This window comes from Halichoerus grypus, chromosome 8 (assembly GCF_964656455.1).
Source record: "Halichoerus grypus chromosome 8, mHalGry1.hap1.1, whole genome shotgun sequence".
Classification (NCBI taxonomy): Eukaryota; Metazoa; Chordata; class Mammalia; order Carnivora; family Phocidae; genus Halichoerus; species Halichoerus grypus.
The window spans coordinates 129,614,281-129,636,872 of record NC_135719.1 but is presented as its reverse complement, the minus strand read 5'-3'; positions in this window follow the sequence as shown (position 1 = coordinate 129,636,872).

Here is a 22,592-nt window from a genome sequence, read left to right as displayed (position 1 = left end):
TGAGGACATTATGTTAAGTAGAATAAACCAGCCACAGAAGGACAAACACTTCATGATTCCATTTATATAAGCTATCTAAAGTGGTCAAACTCAGAGAAGCAGAGAGTAGCATGGTGGTTTCTGGGCCTGGAGGGAAGGGGAAATGGGGAGTTGCTATGGATGAGTATAAAGTTTCAATTATAGAAGATGAACAACTCCTAGAGATCTACTGTACCACATTTTGCCTGTAGTTAACAACACTTAAAAATTTAAGAGCATAAATCTCATGTTAAGTGTTCTTACCACAATACAATTTTTAAAAAATTTAAAAATAAACAAAACTCTCATCATTGAAATAACACTCGGTAGTTGGGTTGAACAAAAGAAAGGCCATAGTTCAAGAGAAACTAGTAAGCTAGAACCAAGAAATTTTCTGGAATTTAAATAGTTGGAGAGGCAACATTGTGTGGTGGTTAAGAGCACAGACTCTGGAAACAGACTGCCTAGGTTTGAATATTAGGTCTGTACTTACTGGCTGTGTGACATTGGAAAAATCATTCAAATTTTTTGTGCACAAGCTTGTTATTAAGCTTTTCTCTTTAAACTCCAAACATATCCTACAATACTTTTTTTTTTTTTTTTTTTTTATGAAACTGCGGCTAGGAACTTGTAAATATATTTCTCCTTTGTCACTTTATTAACTGTATTTGCCCACAGAGAGCACAAAAGCACAATGAAGATGCTGGAGGCAGGGGTAGGAACTTCCTGTTTGCTTGTAGTTAATGTCACTATGGTTCTAACAATAGGATGTAATCCTGGCAATAGCAGTTGGTTCCAGTCTCTACCTTCCTTTGTGATCCCAAAACAGGCTTCTTCACCCTCCCTCACCAGTATCCATACAGTGGGCACTGCCTCATCTCCAAGAGACCCCTCCTCTGCCTACATGACCGACAGTAACACCTGCTGCTCAGAGTTCTGTACTCCAATTCCATGGAGTTTCTAGGTTCTGAAAATCTTTCATGAATTTCCCCACACTTACAGGTGGCAGCCACTTTTACTTCCATATACCTCTAGGTCAACTCAGTGTTCTCATTTTGCCTTTTCAGTGTTCCAATACTTGCTTAACCAATCCCCTATGTAAGTTCTCTCTCTGCTGAAATATCTAGGGTGTTTTTGTTTTCCCAAATCAATCCCAACTAATATAGTTTATCATGTTCTACCAGAACTAGGTGGTTATGAAAATTGAATTGAGTTAATACATGTAAAGCACTAAGAACAGTGTCTATATATAAAGAGCTATGTAAGTATTCACTATCGTTTTCAAATGCTATCTCAAAAAGCTGAGGAAAACATAAGAAAAAATGAGAGTCACTGAAGATAGAACTAAACATTTCAGCAGCTATTTTAGAAGATGAGAATTAAAATTACTCAGAGAAGACAATAGTAGATATATAGATGAATATATGATAGAGAGAAAGATGATGGATAGAGAGATAGATGAGGAGAGAAGAATTTGCATGAATTTAATATTTAGATATGTCATTGGCAGAAGAAAACTCACATATAAACAGGTACATACAAACACAATAGTTTATACCTACGTATATCATTTGCAACTCTTACACCACCAAGCTGGTATTACAGCTAACCCTTGAACAACATGCAGGTTAAAGGTGCTGACGCCACATGCAGCTGAAAATCCAAATATAACTTTTGACTCTCCAAAACTTTAACCATGAATAGCCTACTGTTGACCGAAAGCCTTACCAATAACATAAATAGTTAATTAACATATTTTGTAGGCTATACGTATTATATACTGTATTCTTACAATAAAGTAAGGTAGGGAAAAGAAAATGTAACTAAGAACATAATAAGGAGGAGAAAATACATTTACAGTACTGTATCAAAAAAAAAATCCACATATAAATGGACCCTTGCAGTTCAAACCCATGTTGTCCAAGGGGCAGCTGTTATCTGTTATCAAATGTAGATAAGGAGAGAATAAGAAAATAAAACTGTTGAAAAGTTTCATCTGTGAACAGAAGCATGATATCTAAAATAAAATACTAGTAATAAAGCTAGCAGTGTTTTAGAAAATAATATGACGTAATTAGCGTTTATTTCAGAAATGCAAGGGTAGTTTAATATCAGAATTTATTATGATAATTCAGCTCATAAATAAGAAGGAAAACTGTATGATGATCTCAATAGATAATGAAAAAGCATTTGATGATATTCAACACCCATTCTTTATTAAAAAAAAAAAAACTCCGAGAAAATGAGAACTAAAATCAACTCTAATTTGATATGAAATTTCTACCAGTAACCTATAGCAAATATCATGATCAATAGTGAGTCCCTAGAAGCATTCCCATCAAAGTTAGGAAGTAGATAAAAATGCCTGCTAATGTCTTTAATATTCTATATTGGAGTTCCAAATTAATAAAATAAGAAAAAGAATATGAAGTACACATACTGAAAGGGAAAGGTAAAAATCGTGATTTACAAGTGATAAGATGACCTATATAGTTTGTCAGTTGATTGTCTTTGTTTTCCTAGTAGAATAAATAAGGAAGTTCAGTATTGTGGCCTGATAAAAAATAAATGCTAAAAAAAAAAAATCTAGAGCTCTCCTACGTACCAGTGGAATATAATAGATTTAAAGATCCTTCTTCTGATGGAAACACAATATATAAAACAACAAGGAAGGAATCAGAAGTAAATGTATAGTAACATAGAGAAAATTATAAAATTTTGCTGAAGGTGATGGAAAGACCTGAGTAAAGGAGAAATATAACATGTTTGTTCATGGGAAGATGCAATAAATAAAGTTGTTAATTCTTTCAAACTTATTAAATTCAATGTAATCCACCAGAATTCCCCACAAGATGTTTCATCCTTCTTGACCAGAAGAGTCTAAAACTCAAGCAAAAGAGGGGCACCCGGCTGGCTTAGTCGGTAGAGCATGCGACTCTTGATCTCCAGGTTGTGAGTTCGAGCCCCAGTTTGGGTGTAGAGATTACTTTAAAAAAAATCAAATTCAAGTGAAAGAATAAATGTGAAAAAAGGTAAAGGCAATTTTGTAAAAGAATAAATTGAGAGCAACTTGATCTAACAGATTTCAAATTCTAAAGATCTAGGTAGTAAAGCAGTATGATACACGTGTGCGTGTATAGGAATAGATGTATGCTCACTGGGTTGGAGATATTTCCAAGCTGTACTGTTGAGTGAATAAAGTAAAAAGTGAAAAAAGTAAAGATTTTCTCTTTTCTAATTCACAAAGCAGGAATAGATCCAGGTGAGCACATATCCACTGAAGACTTGGATGGTGGCTACTGATTATAGGGATTCTCTCACCTTATGAGTAGTCTTGTGATTTTTAAGGAATGTAATCATATATGACTCAAGTAAAGATGAATAAAAATATTTTTAACCCTGGATTCTTTATATATAGAAATATAAACTTATTTATATCTATATAGTTATAGCTTTCCATCTTTATGAACTAACTTATATAATGTGCAACAACCCATTTCAAAACTTGGTTACTTAAAACATTCTTAGTTCTCATGATTCAATGGTTGGGTTTGGAAGTTGTTCTGACTTAGCTGAGGATGGACTGTCTAGAATGACCTCACTCACCTGTCCTGACCTCTGCTGGAATGGCAGGGATGGTTAGTGTGGCTGAGGCTCGCTGCACGTGGTCTTTCATCCTTCAGGAAGCCACCTAGGCTTGTTCACATGGTGGTGGAAAGGTTGCCAGCAGCAGGAGTAGGCACACCTTAACGCACAAGCATTTTTCAAGCTCCTATTTGTATCAGATTTGCTATCATCTCATTGGCTAAAGCAAGTCATCTGGCCACACCCAGGCAGTGTGGGAGGGGACTACCCATTGAAGAAAAAAGCATAAAAGAATACACACCAAGCAATAAAGTGGATATACCCGGGAGGTTGGGAGATAATGGAGGATGAAGAAGGAGGATGTTTACTTCCTTACATACCAGCATGATGTTTTGTTTTGTTGTTTACGATGAGCATGTATTATTTTTGCAAATTATATAACTGAAAAGTTAACAGAAGAAAACATTCTTTCACGGGTATGGACTGTTTCCACACTTTGACTTCACTCCCCATATCTGCATACATTTACCTTCCACAGCCACTGAGTCTTCATGCCCTCACCTATGTTAACATGCATTCTCCTACAGTGAGACACTGCAAAATGCCTACCTCCTAGAAACTTCACCTTTGCAGTCACCCTAGCATCTGCCTGCACATAATGCACAGAGAGTATGGAAACATGCATAACAAAGTAAAGAAGGACAAAAAGGCTTTTAGAAGTCCCAATTGGTGGCAGCTGCTTCTGTCCCCCAAGGGAGTGGTACAATTTTCCTCTAGAGCCAACAGCTTTTTGTAAAGCAAAATGCCTCCACTGGCTGATTTAGAGTGCAAACATTGAGCGTCCCAGGACACGGTTTAGAAGGATACAATGTAAGAAAGGGAGTCACATTTCTTGTGACATTGGAGAAAATAAAGATGATTCAGGAAGGAATGAGAAGAAAACAAAGGAAGAAAAAGCAAAATAATGGCTTTGGGTAATACGGGTGGCTAAAATTATTTTCAGGACTGAGTGTGTTAATTATTAAATGGTTGTCTTTCTCCTTTGTTGCCCTTCTATACGCTGCTTTGCTATGCTGATGCTTGGATGCTGCAAAGTACATTTTCCTTTGTCAGCTGCCTTTGTTAGGTTTTGCCACAATGAGTCCAGGGACTTGCTCCTTCCTTTTTGCTTGTTACTCCTGTCATTGGAGCCATTTGCTGTTTGTATAACCATCCTCCCGACAAAGAACTTCATTCAAGTAGCAGAAGTCAGCTTCAGTCTCTATATTCTGGCACTTCCAGGACCAGCCTCATTGTACCCTCATCGATGTACCACCCTAGAAGGGCAGCAGGCTTTTCTCAGAGGGCTCAGCCCCAGCCTAAGCCACGTCCTCCCCAAGACCCTGATTTGCTGGCATCAGCCAGATGGTAACCCCTTCCTCAAGGATCCTTCCCAACTGTGTGGGGTCTGAGCTTCTAGGTTCTCATATCTCCCCTCTTTTGTCTTCAACACTCGGGGTGGCGATGGCTTGCAGTGATCATTAACTTCATATTACCTCAGTGTAACCTCCTTTTTTGATGCCACTGTGGAAATTAACAAAGAACAAATAAGAACAAACAGAGGCTATTTATCCAAAGTTTGCTAGAGCAAGGGAGTCAGCCACCATCACTTGCAGTTGGCAGAGACTCACAGGCAGACTGGAAAGTGGAAAATCTTTACAGTGAAAAAGGGGAGGTTTCAGGTGTGCTCTGACTGGGGGTTGTTAGAATGGGGAATCTTGGAGGCAGGCTAGCTAGAGGCAGGGTATCATGGGATTGATTTGGAGAGCATATTTGGCTTGGGATATGCTCCCCAAAGTTGGCAGGTGGCAGGAGTGGGGGATGGATGATGGATTTAAAAACTGGGGAAGCCGGTGGTCATTGGTCAAGTCCTGACCATTCTGGGCTGACTTCTACAGAGGTCAAGGGTCAGAGTTCTTTTGTCATACATGAACAGGCCAGGGTTCATTTGTATGTCCAGTGGCTCACCTCCTGTGCCTGTTCGGTTAATTCCCTACGTGAAGTTCTCTCCGTTTAAGTGTCTAGTGTGCTTTCTGCTTTCCCTGACGAGACCCTGACTGATACAAGGGGGTCTCATATTGATTTTCAAAATTTCCCCTTTTGTGAGTGTGTGGACCCATTTTGTCAAATCCTTAGTGAGTCTGACACAAATGCAAATGAATTGTATGAATGGCATTTGGGGAAAATCGAGGAAATGAACCCATCTGTAAGAGTCCAGGACAGAAAGAGCGGCAGCAGAAGGAAGTGCGTTAGTGACCCCAGAACTTCAACAAAGACAGGAAGGGGAACCTTGAAGGGATCCAGAGAACCAAGCCCCAAGTGCCTTTCCATATCCGTATTCTGTATTAGGAACTGCATGAAGGTGTCTCATAAGCATTTTGGTTTGGTTAACGTTCCCAAATTGTTAAAGCAATTTTATCTAAGTGTTTCGGTAGTACTTCTGCGATTCATTCATATTTGTGGGCAATTCTCTTCAATTTATTTTAGCTTTACTGAATTCCTGGTCTGGGCTAGGTATTGCGAGATATTTGTAAACTGGAAATTACCCCACCTCTGTCTTCTAAAGGCTTAAAGGCTTTCTGGGAAGAAATGAACAAGGGGGAAGTAAGTGGAAGTGATAAAAATAATATATGTAAGGTCCCGAGTAAGAACTACAACTAAATGGCATTGTATTATTTTGAAAAAGGGAAGAAAATGTATATGATTTTAGTTCATTGGGAAGCTGTTGCACAGTAGATCAGACTCTGATCTTCATTTTTCAAGAAAGAAAAAGCCAAAATAAAAAAAAATTCCATCTTTAAAAAAAAATTCCAAAAAATTGTCATCACAAAAATTGTTAATTCTACTTCATTAAAAGCTCATGTTTTGCTTTAACTTTCACATATGCAGTTTAAATATTCACAGTCTTGATATACAATTTAGTAAGCCTTTGTATTTACATTGTCATAAATATTTTTCATGTCTTTACATGTTTTGCATTTGTAATCATCATGTAACATTCCATCATCTGGTTGTGCCATAAGTTATTCAGCCTTCCATTTGGGGTATTTGTTTTAAAATTTTGCTATCTTAGATTTACCCATGAAGATATAAATTGTGTCACTAAATTTTTGCTTCCAGCATATTGTTTCTTTTTGAAATACTTTTAGAGAAGACAAAGGGTGCTAGCTAAGAGCACATTTATGGCTCTTACTTTTAAAATATTGCTTTACGAAAAGATTGTAAAGTATTGTTAGTAAGGAACTAGTTTGTCTTAGCCACATCAGCTCATGTTATCTTTTTTTTTTAAATCCTCATTTCCAAGGTGCTATAATTTGCATTTTTAACTACTAATGAGGAAAAGAATCTTTCCATCTGTTTTCTTCTTGTATTTGTTGATGAGGATTATAAAATGTGCAGAGGAAAGGAAAATACCTTGAAAAAAGACAGAAATGAACACAGCTGGGGGGTAAAAGGGAAGATAGCTGGATGGTAGGAGGATAAGTAGAAATATTATTTATAATATGCATATGTATTTTTCATAGCTATGCACATGTACACATATTACATGTCTCCATATTTCTCCCTGATCAAGTATTTGCTATAAGCCCAACACTATATTAAGTGATGCTTTTTTTAAGAAAAGATTTTATTTATTTGAGAGAGAGAGGGAGCATGTGCAGGGGGGAGGGGCAGAGGGACAAGCAGACTTTCCACTGAGCAGGAAGCCCAACATGGGGCTTGACACGGGGCTCCATCCCAGGACCCTGAGATCAGGACCTGAGCTGAAGGCAGACGCTTAACCGACTGAGCCACCCAGGCTGCCCTTAAGTGATGCTTTCAATAAATCTCATATTATCCTTGTAACAATCCAATGTTTGTTTTCCCCAGTTTTCTGGCAGGAAACTGAAAGCTCATGGAGGTTAAGTCACACGCATAGCCACCACATTTAGTAGCAGTGTGGGATTTTTCCAATTTCTGTCTTACTCTAACACATTTCTAAATACCAGGTGATACTCGAAATATTTTACTGAAGCGAAGAATCAGTACTGAGAAATAAAGGCACACATGAAAGGTACCATAAATTGGTAAAAGTGGAATCTTTCTGGGCCCTGGTAGGATCTACCAAAATGAGATCCATATTGGCTGTAAGGACTATATTCATTTTCTGCTGCCAAATGGACTTGGTTTTAGTTTAATTCTCTTTATAGAATTGATGTTTGTTCTTGGCTAACCATCTATGATATTATTATACTGCACACAATGAATTATTCACCTGAATGTGCCTTACAATTAGCCTCAGCAGAGTATTTGTTCCTTTCGTCCAAACATTTTACTTTATCTATAAAGATTAAATTAATCATCTCTGCCAGCAATGAATAACTGAGAGAATTAGTTTTTAATATCTGGAGTAGAGAAGGGGAAATTGCAGGCAGAGCAATACATTTTGTTTGACCAGTGTTCCATGTTTCCTTTTATAATCTGTATTCTGTATCATATGCAGCATCTTTGGCTGGGGAGAAGAAGAGATAGGATACATTATTTGATCAATGACGGCCAACCTTTAGGGAGGAAGACAGCTGAACAAAGATGATTAATTAAAATGCACTTTAACTTTAGTCATCTTATTTCAAAGTCCCATCATTTAATTTTTCCAACAATGCTCTAAGACAGATACTATTAGTTCCCTATTTTACAGATGAGAAAGTAGGCACGGTGGATTTAAGTGATTAAGCCAGAGAATGTGCTGAGGCCAGGCAGCATCAGTATTCCAATCTTGACCATGGTTCTGGTGCTTCCTGAAGGTGTTCTGCTCTGGGTCCACTCCTTTTCTGTTCCAATCCACCCCTCCTTGTGATTTCACAGAGCAATGAAATTCCCCAGAAGGAAAGCATCAGGAGGAAAGCAAGAGGGCTATCTGTCCCCAAAGATATGTACTATTTGGTACATTATCAATAATTATTCACATTGAACATGGGATAATCCATTTGGAAACAAGTTGTCCTGTTGAAACAGCTTTTCTGGTTGTTTCCACTTCCATGTGATTGAACTTAAAAAAAAAAAAAAAAGTAGGAGAGCTAAGTTCCTTACCTTGACCCCTGTAGGGGCCAAGGGCAAGTTGCCCATAATGTGCCACTTTGGCATGCAGATTATATTTCAAGCTGAAGACAATCAAGGTCCAAAAGATTCGGGAAGACATTTTGACCTTCCCGTAACTGCCTAAAGAATTTAGATAAAGGACCTGCTCCAGGAAGGGCGCTATCACTATAGATAACTACAGTATAAAATGAAGTTAGCAAACTCTGTTTGTTAAAATTCCTTTTTTTGTCCCATTGTTTCCGTATGGCTCAGCAAACATTTGTTTACCAAACATACTCTTTTTAATCTTCCCGTGAATTGCTTTCCTTCTCTTTGAAGTCCCAGATCCCTATCCCCTTCTTGGATGAGGATGACATATGTACTTCATTTTGCCTATCTCTGGAACCTCATGTCTGTGGGGATTCCCTGTACCTACAGAATTAAATTTTATTTTCTCCTATTAATCTGTCTCATATCAATTTAATTCTTAGACCAGCTAAAGTTTTGTGTTTTTTTTTTTAAGATTTTATTTATTTATTTGCCAGAGAGAGAGAGAGAGAGAGAACGGCAGGCAGAGGGAGAAGGAGACTCCATGCTGAGCAAGGAGCATGACGTGGGACTCAATCCCAGAACCCTGGGATCATGACCTGAGCTGAAGGCAGATGCTTAATCGACTGAGCCACCCAGGCATCCCTAGACTAGCTATAAGTCAGAAGTTCAAAATGTAGTCAGTTGACCACTTACATCAGAATCATCTGGGCCCCAGCCCCACATACTGATTAAGAATCTTTGGGCGTGAGGTCCAAGAATCTTCTTTAAAAACCACCCTCCAGTATTTGAGACCTACTCATTCATTTGAGACCTACTCATTAAACTATACAGGTTTGATGATGGTGGTGATGATGGTAAATGAGCTAGTACCTGGCACCTACTTAGTGATGTATATAAATGTATACATGTTGTACATTAAGTTATCTTGTTTAAACTCCTAAAACCCTAGAGGCAGTTACTATTATTATCCTCACATTAGATGAAGGAACTGGAGCTTCATAGAGTCAATTCTAGGTATCCTAGTTCTAGACTTTATTATGCCTCCTTAAACTCTACATTTTATAAGTGTTTCAGTTACAGAAAATTTCAGGCAAGGGTGTCCAAACCAAAGTGTTGCAATTTACAATGAAACAAAAAAATTAAACAAAATAATGCCATATACCTCATTTTGATTAAGTATTCTGCCATTTTCCTAGGATTTACCAAATGACTAGATGAAAAGTAATTATAGTGTGATTAAATGTCTTAAAATCCTACACTTTATTAAAAGACTTAACTAAGGGGTGCCTGGGTGACTCAGTCGGTTAAATGTCTGCCTTTGTTTGGCTCAGGTCATGATCCCAGTCTCCTGGGATCAAGTCCACCGGTTGGTCTGACTCTCTGCTCAGCAGGGAGTCTGCTTCTCCCTCTCCCTCTGCCCTTCCCCCTTGCTCATGCTCTCTCTCTCTCAAATAAATAAATAAAATCTTTAAAAAAGAAGATTTAACTAAGGACTTGGCTAAAGTCTATAAAGTATTTAAACATTAGCATGGAAAAACCAGACAAACAGAACTGAATATAAGTAAAAACTGTTCTCAAACCTGAGAAAAATCCAGACATAAATTACTTTATTTACCTAGCCCACAGAGATTGGAAGAGGTCTTCAAGGGGGTAATTGAAGAATGGTCTCACTCAGAGCAGTCACGGCTTTTTTTTACCTTGACTACATAAACTAATGGGACTATATTTCCTGGGGATCTCTACAAAGCTTCCTAATCAGAGAAAACAGGCAATTTCCAAACGCACTTGTTACCACGCTGAAAAGCAGAAGCACGTGACAATGATTTCTTCTCAACTTCTTTGCATATTTACTATAGTAATCATGAAATGCAATGGATTTTAGGACCACATCTGGAAAAATAGAGGCTCAAATAGTGATGGTTTGTTTCATTATTCTTTCTTTTTAAAAATTACAATGGGGCATCTTTATTTACTGCTTGCTGGACTGTATATTTGTACATTTCTGGATGGCAATTGGCACTAGGTAAGAAATTTTGGAAATGTTCTTTGATCTAATGCATTTATTTATAGGATTTGTTGTAAGGCAATGACGAATGATATGAACAAAAATTTTCCCACAAGGATGCTTATTACGATAATCATTATAATTTTTATTAAAAATGTTGGTAATAGAGAAAAGTACCACCTGCTATTCCAACATGGAAACATGGCAATAATGACACATGATGCACTTGCCTTCCAGTCTTTGTTCCACTAATCATGGCTATACCTAATTGTCACCAATTGTCTATTGTTTTATATCTTTTTAAACTTAATATCCTGTCATAAGCTTTTGCTCATATAGATAAATTGTTATACACATGAATTTTAATGTCTTTAAAACAATTTAAACAAGTACTGCAAAGGCAAATCATTATTTTAATTGCATTATTTTAATGATGTAACATAAGTTAAATAATTCCCTGCTGTTCAATATGTTTTCCATTTTATTTAATATTATAAATAATGATACAAACAACTGGATGCTTAATTTGTTAACTATAGGTATTCATAATTAGAGGCGATTTCTTTTCATGTAAAGAACTTATTTCAAAAATTGTAAACATAGGTGTTTTAAAACAAAAAAATAAAATCCTACAAAGCACAAATTGGGTTTTTATTGAAAGCATATTAAGTATAATATGTATTTATTACACAAATAACCATTTACTTTTTTTTTGTTTTAAAGACTTATTTATTTATTTTAGAGAGAGAGAGAGAGGGAGGGAGAGAGAGCACAGTTGGGGGAGGGGGAGAGGGAGAGGGAGAGAAAATCTCCAGCACACTCCCGAGTATGGAGCCCAACTATGCGGGGCTGGATCCCACGATCCTGAGATCATGGCCTAAGTTGAAATCAAGAGTCGGAGGCTCTACTGACTGAGCCACCCAGGCACCCCAACCATTCATTTTTAAAAACTTATTTAAGGGGCGTCTGGCTGGCTCAGTCAGTGGAGCATGCAACTCTTGATCTCTGGGTTGTGAGCTTGCACCCCACCATTGGGTGTAGAGATTAGTTAAAAATAAAATCTTAAAAAAAAAAACCCACTAATTTAGAACTTCATATTGCTTTTTTTGTCTATGACATTACTTATGGGTAGATTACCTGTAATCAGCTTTAATAATTTAAATTAATAGTCAGGACTTTATCGATGAGGATGATTTTTTAATTGTATATCTCAAAACCATGTTCATTACATAACGGTTGTCAAGAGGTTATGACGTCAGAACGTTTCCTCTAGTTCTATTTCCTCTATTTCTATAATGCCTCTATTTTCCACTTTGAAGAACTAATTTTAAATTGCTTTCATGCTTCAAAAAAAAATGCAAAAAGAAAATATCCTTTGTTATAAGTACTAACTTATATTTTAAGGATGTGTTTCATGTTGTTGATGAGAACTGCAATGGGACCCACCAATGATGCTTCGGAATAGGAAACTATTTTTTAACCCAGTCATTGTGTTATGAAGGGCCTTCATTCTCAGAAAGTTGTTTAGGGGGCGGCTGGGTGGCTCAGATGGTTAGGCATCTGATTGTGATCTCCAGGTCCTGGGATCGAGTGCCACATGGGAGTCTGCTTCTCCCTCTCCCTCTCCCCCATTTGTGCTCTCTTTGCCTCTCTCTCTCTCTCTCAAATGAATAAATAAAATCTTAAAAAAAAGTTGTTTAGGTATCAGGTTTCTCTTTCACTGGGACTTTTCAACAAGGCACCAGCTTTCTTTGAAAGATGAAAATTCCCTTCCTCTTTGGATGCTCATTAGGAAGTGGAGTAGATGGTGTATATTTGCGTTTTACACATGGATGGGAGTAATGGCTTTGTCTCAAGGTAAATGACTAGAAAGTAGCCAATCAAGTTGATCTTTCTATATCAGACTTTTTGAAAAATATGGAATATGTTAATGTATTAATAATATTCCAGTTGGTTCACAAAAACCCCATAATGCTGCTTAAATGAAAAGGCCTTGATGGTATGAATCTAATCATCTCATCATTAATAATGATATAATATTTTCATATATTAGCCAAATGCTTGTTTTGCTCCCAGTAATGATTTTCTTCTACTCCATGGAATCCATTAATGCCTCAGGCAAGTGAAGCTGGTAAGACTAGTAAATAACAACAACAACAACACCAATAATAATACCATACTTAAAAACAAGTCTCATCTGTTTCAGAAACCAGAGTTTTTGATTTGCAAAAGCTTAAAGATTATTTTTCTTTCTTTTTATGGACCTTGTATGCTTGGAATTGAATGAGTCATGATCCTTGGTTTATGAAACACTATCAATGTTTCATACAAGGCCCTCATTTATTTTGTTTTATTTTTAATAATGTAATGAGCACCTTATAACCTAGTATACTGTCAAAGAACCAAAACCTTACCAATAACTTGCATCTACTTACTCTTGGGTAAGGAGTGGAATTGCTGGGACAACTTTATTCGATATGCAACCCTAATAGATAATGCTAAAATGTTCGAAGCATGGCTTCAATGAGCTCTGTATAAGGAATCCTGTTGATCTGTTCTGGAATTGCCTGGCTTTTTTATCTTTACTCATTAAATGGAATCAAATTTTATCTTGTGTGGTCTTGATTTGCTTATCTTTATGGCCTTGATTTTCTTCTCCAAAGCACTAATGTGGTTTAGTACATTGATTAGCCATATGTCTTTTTTCCCCTCTGTTCATAGCCGTTTCTGCTTTTCCCTCCATTTTTCTATTGATATGTCTGTTTTTTCTATTAGTATACACATACAAATAAATACATACAAATATACACATACAAATAAATACTTAAGATTTTTTCTATTGATTATCAAGATATAAGTAATATATTATGTACAAACAAATATATATTTAAGATTTGTGGCTCTAGATATTACAGATATATTCTCCCAGTTTATTGCTTATCTCTCATCTTCTTTCTTTTAGGTATCTTTTGACATCATTAAAACTAAGACACAGGATTGATTTAGCTATATGTAGTCTTTTTTGTTTCCATATGAATTGAAGATTGTTTTTTCTATTTCTGTAAAAATGCCACAGGAGGAGGGTTATTTAGGTATCAGGTTTCTCTTTCACTGGCACTTTTCAACAATGCACCAGCTTTCTTTGAAAGATGAAAATTCCCTTCCTCTGGATGCTCATTAGGAATACTTTTTCGATTGTTTAGCAAGATATATGTAATATATTACATACAAATATGTGTGTTGGTGAGGATGTATAGAAATTGAAACCCTTCCACACTGTTGATGGGAATATAAATTGGTACAACCATTATGGAGGTTCCTTTAAAAATTAAAAAGAGAAGTAAGTACAGGGATGTCTGGGTGGTTCAGTCAGTTAATCATCTGCCTTTGGGTCAGGTCATGATCCCAGGATCCTGGGATCGAGTTCCTCACTGGGCTCCCTGCTCAGCGGGAAGCCTGCTTTTCCCTCTGCCTGCCGCTCCCCCGCTTGTGCTTTCTCTGACAAATAAATAAAATAAACTCTTAAAAAAATAAAAAAAGAAGTACATATGACCCTGCAATTCCACTTCTGGGTATGTATCCAAGGCAATGAAATCAATATTTCAAAGAGATATTTGTACCCCCGTGTTCACTGCAGCACTACTCAGAATAGCCAAGATGTAGAAACAACCTAATGCCCATCAATGGATGAAAGGGTAATGAAAAGCCAGTATGTACATATAATGGAACATCATTCAGCCTTAAAAAGAAGGAAAGTTTGCAATATGAGACAACATGGGCAAACCTTGAAGACATTATGTTAAGTGAAATAAGCCAGCCATAGAAAGACAAATACTATACGATTCCAATTATATGAAGTACTGAAAATACTTCAGTCCATGGAATCAAAGAGTAGGATGATGGTTGTCAGGGGCTAGAGGGAGGGGGAAATAGGGAGTTACTAATCAACAGGCGTAAAGTTTGAGTTAAGCAAGATGAATAAGTTCTGGAACTCTGCCGTACAATGTTGTACTTACAGTCACCAATAATATATCGTACACTTAAACATTTGTTGAGTGTAGCATGTTAAATGTTCTTACCACAATAAAATAACAAAAAAAAAAGTAAAGTCCCAAGATAAACGTCCATTAATACATACTATATTCATGCAGGAAAATAATTTATTTTACTTGTGGGAAACTCAGTAGAAATCATGGAGAAATTGAAAAGATTAGTGGAATAAGGCACATTCAGAAGTGTATCTAAGCTTTTTGGGGCGCCTGGGTGGCTCAGTCGTTAAGTGGCTGCCTTCGGCTCAGGTCATGATCCCAGGGTCCTGGGATCGAGCCCCGCATCGGGCTCCCTGCTCGGCGGAGAGCCTGCTTCTCCCTCTCCCTCTGTCTGCTGCTCTGCCTACTTGTGCTCTCTCTGTGTTAAACAAATAAATAAAAATCTTTAAAAAAAAAAAAAAAAAAAAAGAAGTGTATCTAAGCTTTTTGAACTGTGAAATTTGAAAAATTCACGAGAATAACTTCTTTATTAGGAAGTTGAGAGAATCATGGATGTGTCATATAAAAACAAGAACAAACATAAGAAACTTGAAAAAAAAACAAAACCCTAAGACACAAATTTTATAGCATAAAAAATAGATTTAGCAAAATGCACGAAACAATCACAATATTTAAGAGCCAGTTTTCTTAGTCCCATAACAGTCCAGAGAAGGGAGATTTGCAGAGATAGTTAAAAAGGAAGCCATACACTTAAATTACGCTTTTTGTCCCTAAAACAAAGCCCCGCCCCTGCTCTTCCACTAGATGAGTCTGGCTAGAGAAGGAGAATAAAATGTAGAGTACAGAACACGTGTCTTTAAGACCCCCAAGGAAAGCCTGAGGAAGTTGAAATCTTAGAGTTCTCCTATCCTGGCATAGCATGGGAAGGGTAGAGTAGAGACAGCTATGTGGAAATCTGCATTTCCTTAAACGGAGTATGAAGGTCTGCTTGCATGTGAAGGATGATGCAAAAGTAGCTGGTGGCCCAACCTGAAGAGGCTGACATAAAGGAGACAAAGTAGCAATCATTATGGAAAAACAATGAGAGCAGTCAAAAATAAACACAGAGAGAGAGAGAGAAATTGTAAAGGATACTGCAGGTGAATAAAGGCTAATAATTAAGGGTCAGATGGACCCTATCTCTCGCCTTGATAATGTATGTGAGTTGAACTGACACTCAACGTGGTGATATGTATGTGTGTATGTGTGTATGGGGGAGGGAGGAGTGATGTTCTTTGTACATGGCTTATAAGAGCACCTTGGGCATTGATATCCAGTGGTCTGACTCTGGAAAAGACCGAGAGGAGTGCTGCACAGGAGGTTTTTATCCACCAAGTCTAGAAGAATCTTCTCTCATTCTATTGGTCAGAACTCAGACACATGGCCACAGCTAATTGCAAGGGAGGCGGAAAAACATCGTCTAGCCACATGTCTCAGAGGAATGGGAAACAGATTTGGTAAATAGCTAGTCAATCTTTATCACAGTGCTTAAAATCAGGTTTTATACTATCAACACATAGCTTACAAGAATATTCAAGGCCTGATTCCTGTCTACATCTATATTCTCATCACTCCTCATTTTCTTTCTTTGCATTCTGTCCTCCAGTTTGACCAAACTCATTTCTGTTCCTTTTTTTTTTTTTTTTAAGATTTTTATTTATTTATTTGACAGAGAGAGACACAGTGAGAGAGGGAACACAAGCAGGGGGGAGTGGGAGAGGAAGAAGCAGGCTTCCCGCGGAGCAGGGAGCCCGATGTGGAACTTGATCCTAGGACCCTGGGATCATGACCTGAGCTGAAGGCAGACACTTAACTACTGAGCCACCCAGGCGCCCCTCATTTCTGTTCCTTAAAGGAATCATGCTCTTTGAGGATTCCTCTCTATATCCATTTTTTTCTCTACCTGAGAGACTCCTATTGCTTATCTTCCCCCCTCCTCCCTACTGTGCCATTTGTCTGGTTAACGCTTATTCATCCTGCAGGTCACACTTTGGAAGTCACTTCCTTAGAAAGTCTTCCTTGACTACCACCCAGACCCTAGACTAAATTAGTTACAACTGACTTCTGGATATACCAATTTTACCTTGATTTTCTTGTTTTGACTTTTATAATTGTGTGATTTTCCCATTGGAGTGTAAGTGCCAGGTCAAGGCCTAAGCTTATCTTACCTACTATTTTATGAGCACTTCTCATGATATTTGGGATAGTGTTTAAGAAGTACATTTGGAAAGAAGGAAAGATGGAAGGAAGGAAGGAAGGAAGGAAGGAAGGAAGGAAGGAAGGAAAGAAGGAAGGGTATTTGCAAGAATTCATCAACAAGGAAATTGTTGTATTTGTTACATATTGATTGCCAGATTGACTCAGCTGATTATCTCAGTAGTTAGGTCTACAGTCCTTTCTTCACTACTCCATGTGTGCTATCTACAACTACTTCTATAAACTGCATGCTTGGTCGAAGAGAATGCCTCTGAGAAAAGAAAACCCCTCCTGAGTCAATTGTCTATGAGTCACTGCGCTGTTTTGACATCCCTAAGCATGATTTCATTTACCATTATGGGAAATGTATTTGTAACATCCTGATGAAAATTACTGCCAGGTGCATACATTGATTTTGACGGCTGAAAGAAAGAGAACGATGAAGCCTGTTTAGAGTCTTCTAGATTCTTGTTGAATGGAGAGCATGAAGACAGGAACCGGCAGACATTTATCTAGATTTTGTAAAATGAAGTTTTGAAGATAAAAGTAATGATTAATCAAGAAACTCATGGCCTCTGAAGTTAGAAGTGAATCTGAAGTTAGTCTGAAGTTAGTCTGTAATGGATTATGGCTCAGCTGGGACTGATAAGGCAGCAGTTGTGCCAGTAAAAAGTACCAATGAAGAAAAAGGTAAAGTAACGAGTGTTGCATTCTCCCTTACTTGAGTGTAACAGAGTCTTACACGCTGGTATTACTGAAGCTAATAGAAGAGGGTAGAAAATAAGGAAAGAATAATATCTAGAACATAGTCTCTCTACATGGTTACCAAACTAGAAGTTATTCATGTTCTAGGGGCACTTGGGTGGCTCAGTCAGTTGGGTTCTGCCTTTGACTCGGGTTATGATCCCAACGTCCCGGGATCGAGCCCCACATTGCGTCGGGCTCCCTGCTCAGTGGGGATCCTGCTTCTCCCTCTCCCTCTGACCCTCCACCTGCTCATGCTTTCTTTCTCTCTCTCTCTCTTTCAAATAAATAAAATCTTTTAAAAAAAATTCACGTTCTAGTTGGGGAATTGCCACCTGGCTCTGCACACACCCTCTCCCATAGGTTGACTGCTCACTGCTGTTTTCAACAGAATGATGTGAATCCTACTTTCAGTTATTCTCCAGGAGAGGTTTACCACTGAGAGTCTTGTGCTTTATATTGAGTCTGTTGGGGGAATCTATGGCTTCTCCTTGAGACTCTGTCCCTTTCCTCTTCTTTCCTGACTTTGGGCATTTTCCACTGCTTTGGATGGCCTTCCCAAGAGATTGCAGTGGGATAATCAAAGGAGAGGAGACATAAGCCAGACAGTTTTGTAATGATTTGTAGCTTTTATAAAACCATTTCTCTAAGGGAGGAGACTTTAATGAATCATTGTCATAAGGGTTTGGGATTATCTGTGATTTTTAATTATTCCAACTACCCAGATCATTTTTTGCCATAAGAATTAGGACTTGCCGACATGGTTTGGCTGATTGAGATCAGGTTCCTGATGTGCTGAGTAATTAAAAGTACAATTGATCCTTGAATCTCTAACTGCCTATGTGCCCATCTCCTTTATTAGATATCTTCTTACATCTAATGTATATTGCTAATTTTTAAGTAGGAATCTTGTTACTTTCACTTTTTTTCTATGTGTCAATGAAACTCTCTAAGACTTCTTGGATCAAATCCTTTTTGCATTAATCAAATTGAAGCCAACCTTTTAAAATGCCAGCAGTAGAATGCATGTATGTTAACTAGTTTTTATTTTCCACTGATGGTGTTTACAAAGAGAGAGAGAGAGAGAGAGAGCCTTCATTTCCAAATGGCAATTATCTTTGCATTTACATATCACCACTTTGTCAGAAAGTCTGCAGTGATAGGTTATTCTTTCATTGTTATTCATGAGATACTATCAGCCAGTCATAAAATTGTAGAATGAGTTGCCCTAAATTGGGATTAGAATGTAGTGAACAAGTATAAGAATCAGTCATTGCTTTTTGAATTCAGTGAGGCCCCAGTGGTGTAAAGCTTTTGTCTCTGACAGCACATTTTTTTTTTTTTTAAGGAAGTTGGATTGGAGAGGGCAAATGGAAGGAAAATACAGGAAAAGTTCACCAAGACAAAACATGGGAACTCATCAAAGCTGTTTGAGAGGAGGAAGGCTGAAAGCAGTAAGAATCAAAGAAACACAAATGGATCCTTAGTCCTCAGGAGTTTAGGGGTTTGGAGACATCAGCTTTCAATGAAAAAATAGACTGACCTAAAATAATGAGAAGCACTGGAATTCCTTTTAGAGCATTCTACACATATTACCTTAAAAATAAGCATGTAGGGCTCCTGGGTGGCTCCGTTGGTTAAGTGTCTGCCTTCAGCTCAGGTCATGATCCCGGGGTCCTGTGATCAAGTCCCACATCAGGCTCCCTGCTCCACAGGAAGCCTGCTTCTCCCTCTCCCACGCCCCCTGCTTGTGTTCCCTCTCTTGCTGTGTCTCTCTCTGTCAAATAAATAAATAAAACCTTTTTTTAAAAAAAGGCATGTAAATAATGTAAATAAAAATAAACTACCTATAAAAATATTCCCGTAACATGGGATAGTAGATGTAATCCTGTGCTTGGCATCCTGCCTCATGGCAGGTAAGGCACATTTTGCTCACCTTGAAAGACAGGCAGATCTCATGACTCTCTACTCTCAGTAAATCAAAGTTCTCTATTAATACATCTTCTGTCTTATTTCTTGCTCCCCTGCCATAATCCACATGATGTCCAGCTCTAGATACTGGAAGAGAAAATTTAAATTAGGTTTAAAAATGGGAACAGGTAAAAATTCATGGGAAAATAATAGCCCATTTTCATAAAACTATGCTGAGTAATAAAAAGATTTTTATACAAATAAAGAGAAAATAAAATTACAAGTCATAATTTTCTTTAAGTAGGCTTTTTTTTTTTTTTTTTTTTTAATGCCCTGGAAATTCCTAATAGTTAAATAGCACCTACTCTGAATACAGACAGGTGTCCTTTCTGTTTTACACTTACTTTAAAAGTATCCGTACGTATACTCATTTTTGTTCCATTTCTTCTTTTTACCCAGCCCTCTTAAATTTAAAAAGTGACTCAATGTCCCAACTTGGAATTCTTCGGCCATTTTTCTGGAAGACCCTTTCTTAATAATCAGTCATTCTGCCCTTGTCAAAATGCTGATGGAATAACTAACCCTGTTCTGATAATAGTTATTTCCTAGAATTTCTGTCTTTATTGGTGTATCCGTAACTGGATATTTCAATCAGGCAGGTAACATTTCAGGTAAAGGGAATAGCTATCCTGAATCTTCTGGGAAAGTAAGCCCATTGTAAACATAAATGCTTAAGTTGGCACAAGCTGTGGAGTGATCATCAGTGAGAGGAAGCCCACAGGTTTTGATGTGTTACCAGTGACTAGAGATTCGTGCTGCAGCTGAGCAAAATTGAGCCGGTTACCAACTGACATCAACTAACCTCAATTAAGAATATATTTCCTGATCATGTGAATACCTTTACCTAAAACTATAATGACATTTAGAATACAAAACGGATATTTGCATGGGAGAGAAATGCCTTTCTATTCCGCAAATGATTGATTCTGATTCTTTACAGGGCTAGCTGTTGCCTGTGTTTGGGTCCCAGGGTGGAGTGTTGGCTGCTCTGGTAAATAAATTATAAGGGAGAGTGTAGAACAAGTTTCTATCACTTGCTATAGTCAATATGACAGGTTTCGTCATTTTTTAAAAAATGGAATAAATCCCTTTTTTTGATGCTTATTTTAGTGCATTCTCTTCTGCAAAGAAAGCAAAATGGTGACATGGCCATGAGGATGGTTACTGCCATTTCTCTTTTTAGGAGGTGGAGCTTAGAAAAGAGAACTTAACATGAGTGATAATGTCCCATGCGGTCAGCTGGGAAACATAAGACCCAGCATTTGCGCTCTTACACACAACAGAGGGAAAATGATATGATGTAGCTCACAGTGCCAATCACTTTAAGAACCTACAAAGCAAATTACACAACACACGCACTGCTTTCCACTCAAGTTAAGGGATCATGGCAATGTGTTCCCGCCTCTACACAGCAATTCCGGCACTTATTGATTGTGTCTGCCAAATGCTGACAAGGGGATGGCACCATGTTCCCCACTTTCTTCTGAATAATAAAAACAAAAAGTAGAGAGGTGGTCCTCTTTGGCAATCAATTACCTTCTTTTCTTTTTTTTTTTTCCTTGAGAGAGAGAGAGCAGCTTGCCTCCTGAAAGTGGGCGTGGGGTTGGGGGGGGAGGGGGACGGTTAAGGGCAGGGCAGAGGAACAGGGAGAGAGAATCTTAAGCAGGCTGCAAGCCCAGCGTGGAGTCGACGACCCTGAGATCACGATTGTTTTTTTTTTTAAGATTTTATTTATTTATTTGACAGAGAGAGACACAGCGAGAGAGGGAACACAAGCAGGGGGAGTGGGAGAGGGAGAAGCAGGCCTCCCGTGGAGCAGGGAGCGCGAAGTGGGGCTCCATCCCAGGACCCTGGGACCATGACCTGAGCCGAAGGCAGACGCTTAACAACTGAGCCACCCATGCGCCCTTGAGATCACGATCTTAATGAAGGATAGTGGGAAGAAAGGCAGGCAGGGACAAGGGCCCCCCCGCCCTAAAACGAAAGAACCCTTAAAGGAATTTTACACCACCTGGAAGGAGCCCGCCACCCTTTCCCACTAAACAACTACCTGGTAGGTAGATGAGCACGTGGACAAAAACCTGATTGGATGACAAGCGCATGGAGGGTTAATCAGATTAAAACAAGCTGCCAACAAGCCCATAAAAACCCCTAGCCTTAGAAACTCCAGTGACAACCCTCTCGGTCCCTTCCCTCTCGTGGGAGCTTGGTACTATCCATCTATAAACTTTGCTTTGCTGCCGCCACTCTTTGTCTAGTCCACCTTTTCATTCTTCCAAGCAGCCTGACCAAGAACCTCGGGCACCAAAGGGAAAGAAATCCTACAACAACCTAAGCCAAAATTAAGAGTCCTACGCTTCACCAATGGAGACATCCAGGCGCCACTCAATTACTTTCTTTAGGTAAAGGAATGTGAAGTAGGAAAAATAACCTAAACGTTTCTTCTCCTTCTGGGCGCATTTATGTGTTTTCGAAGATGGCTTACAATCAGTTCTGCTAAATTCACCCAGAAATGCTTGGCAAATGGTTGTAGGTAATATGCCAATAAACACCCACAAATAGACGAAGCAAGCACACCAACAACAGCAAGGTCCTTTGACCATTAAAATAGCCCAATTCAGAAGATTATACATATATTGAATTTTCTGTCTAGTGATTCATCCATTTGTTTGTTGATTGATTCATTTATCACCAACAGTGCATATAGTTTCATAGGTACTGTCATGTATGAAATGTGGCAAAGGGATATATTTTATCCAACTTCCATCTTGGTTATACTCTAGGATAAGCAGAATTAGCCAGCACATCATTTATGTGTTCTTTATACACTAATTTATTTAACGAATATTAACTGAGCACCTAGTATGTACCAAATTCTGAGCTAAGAACAGGAAATC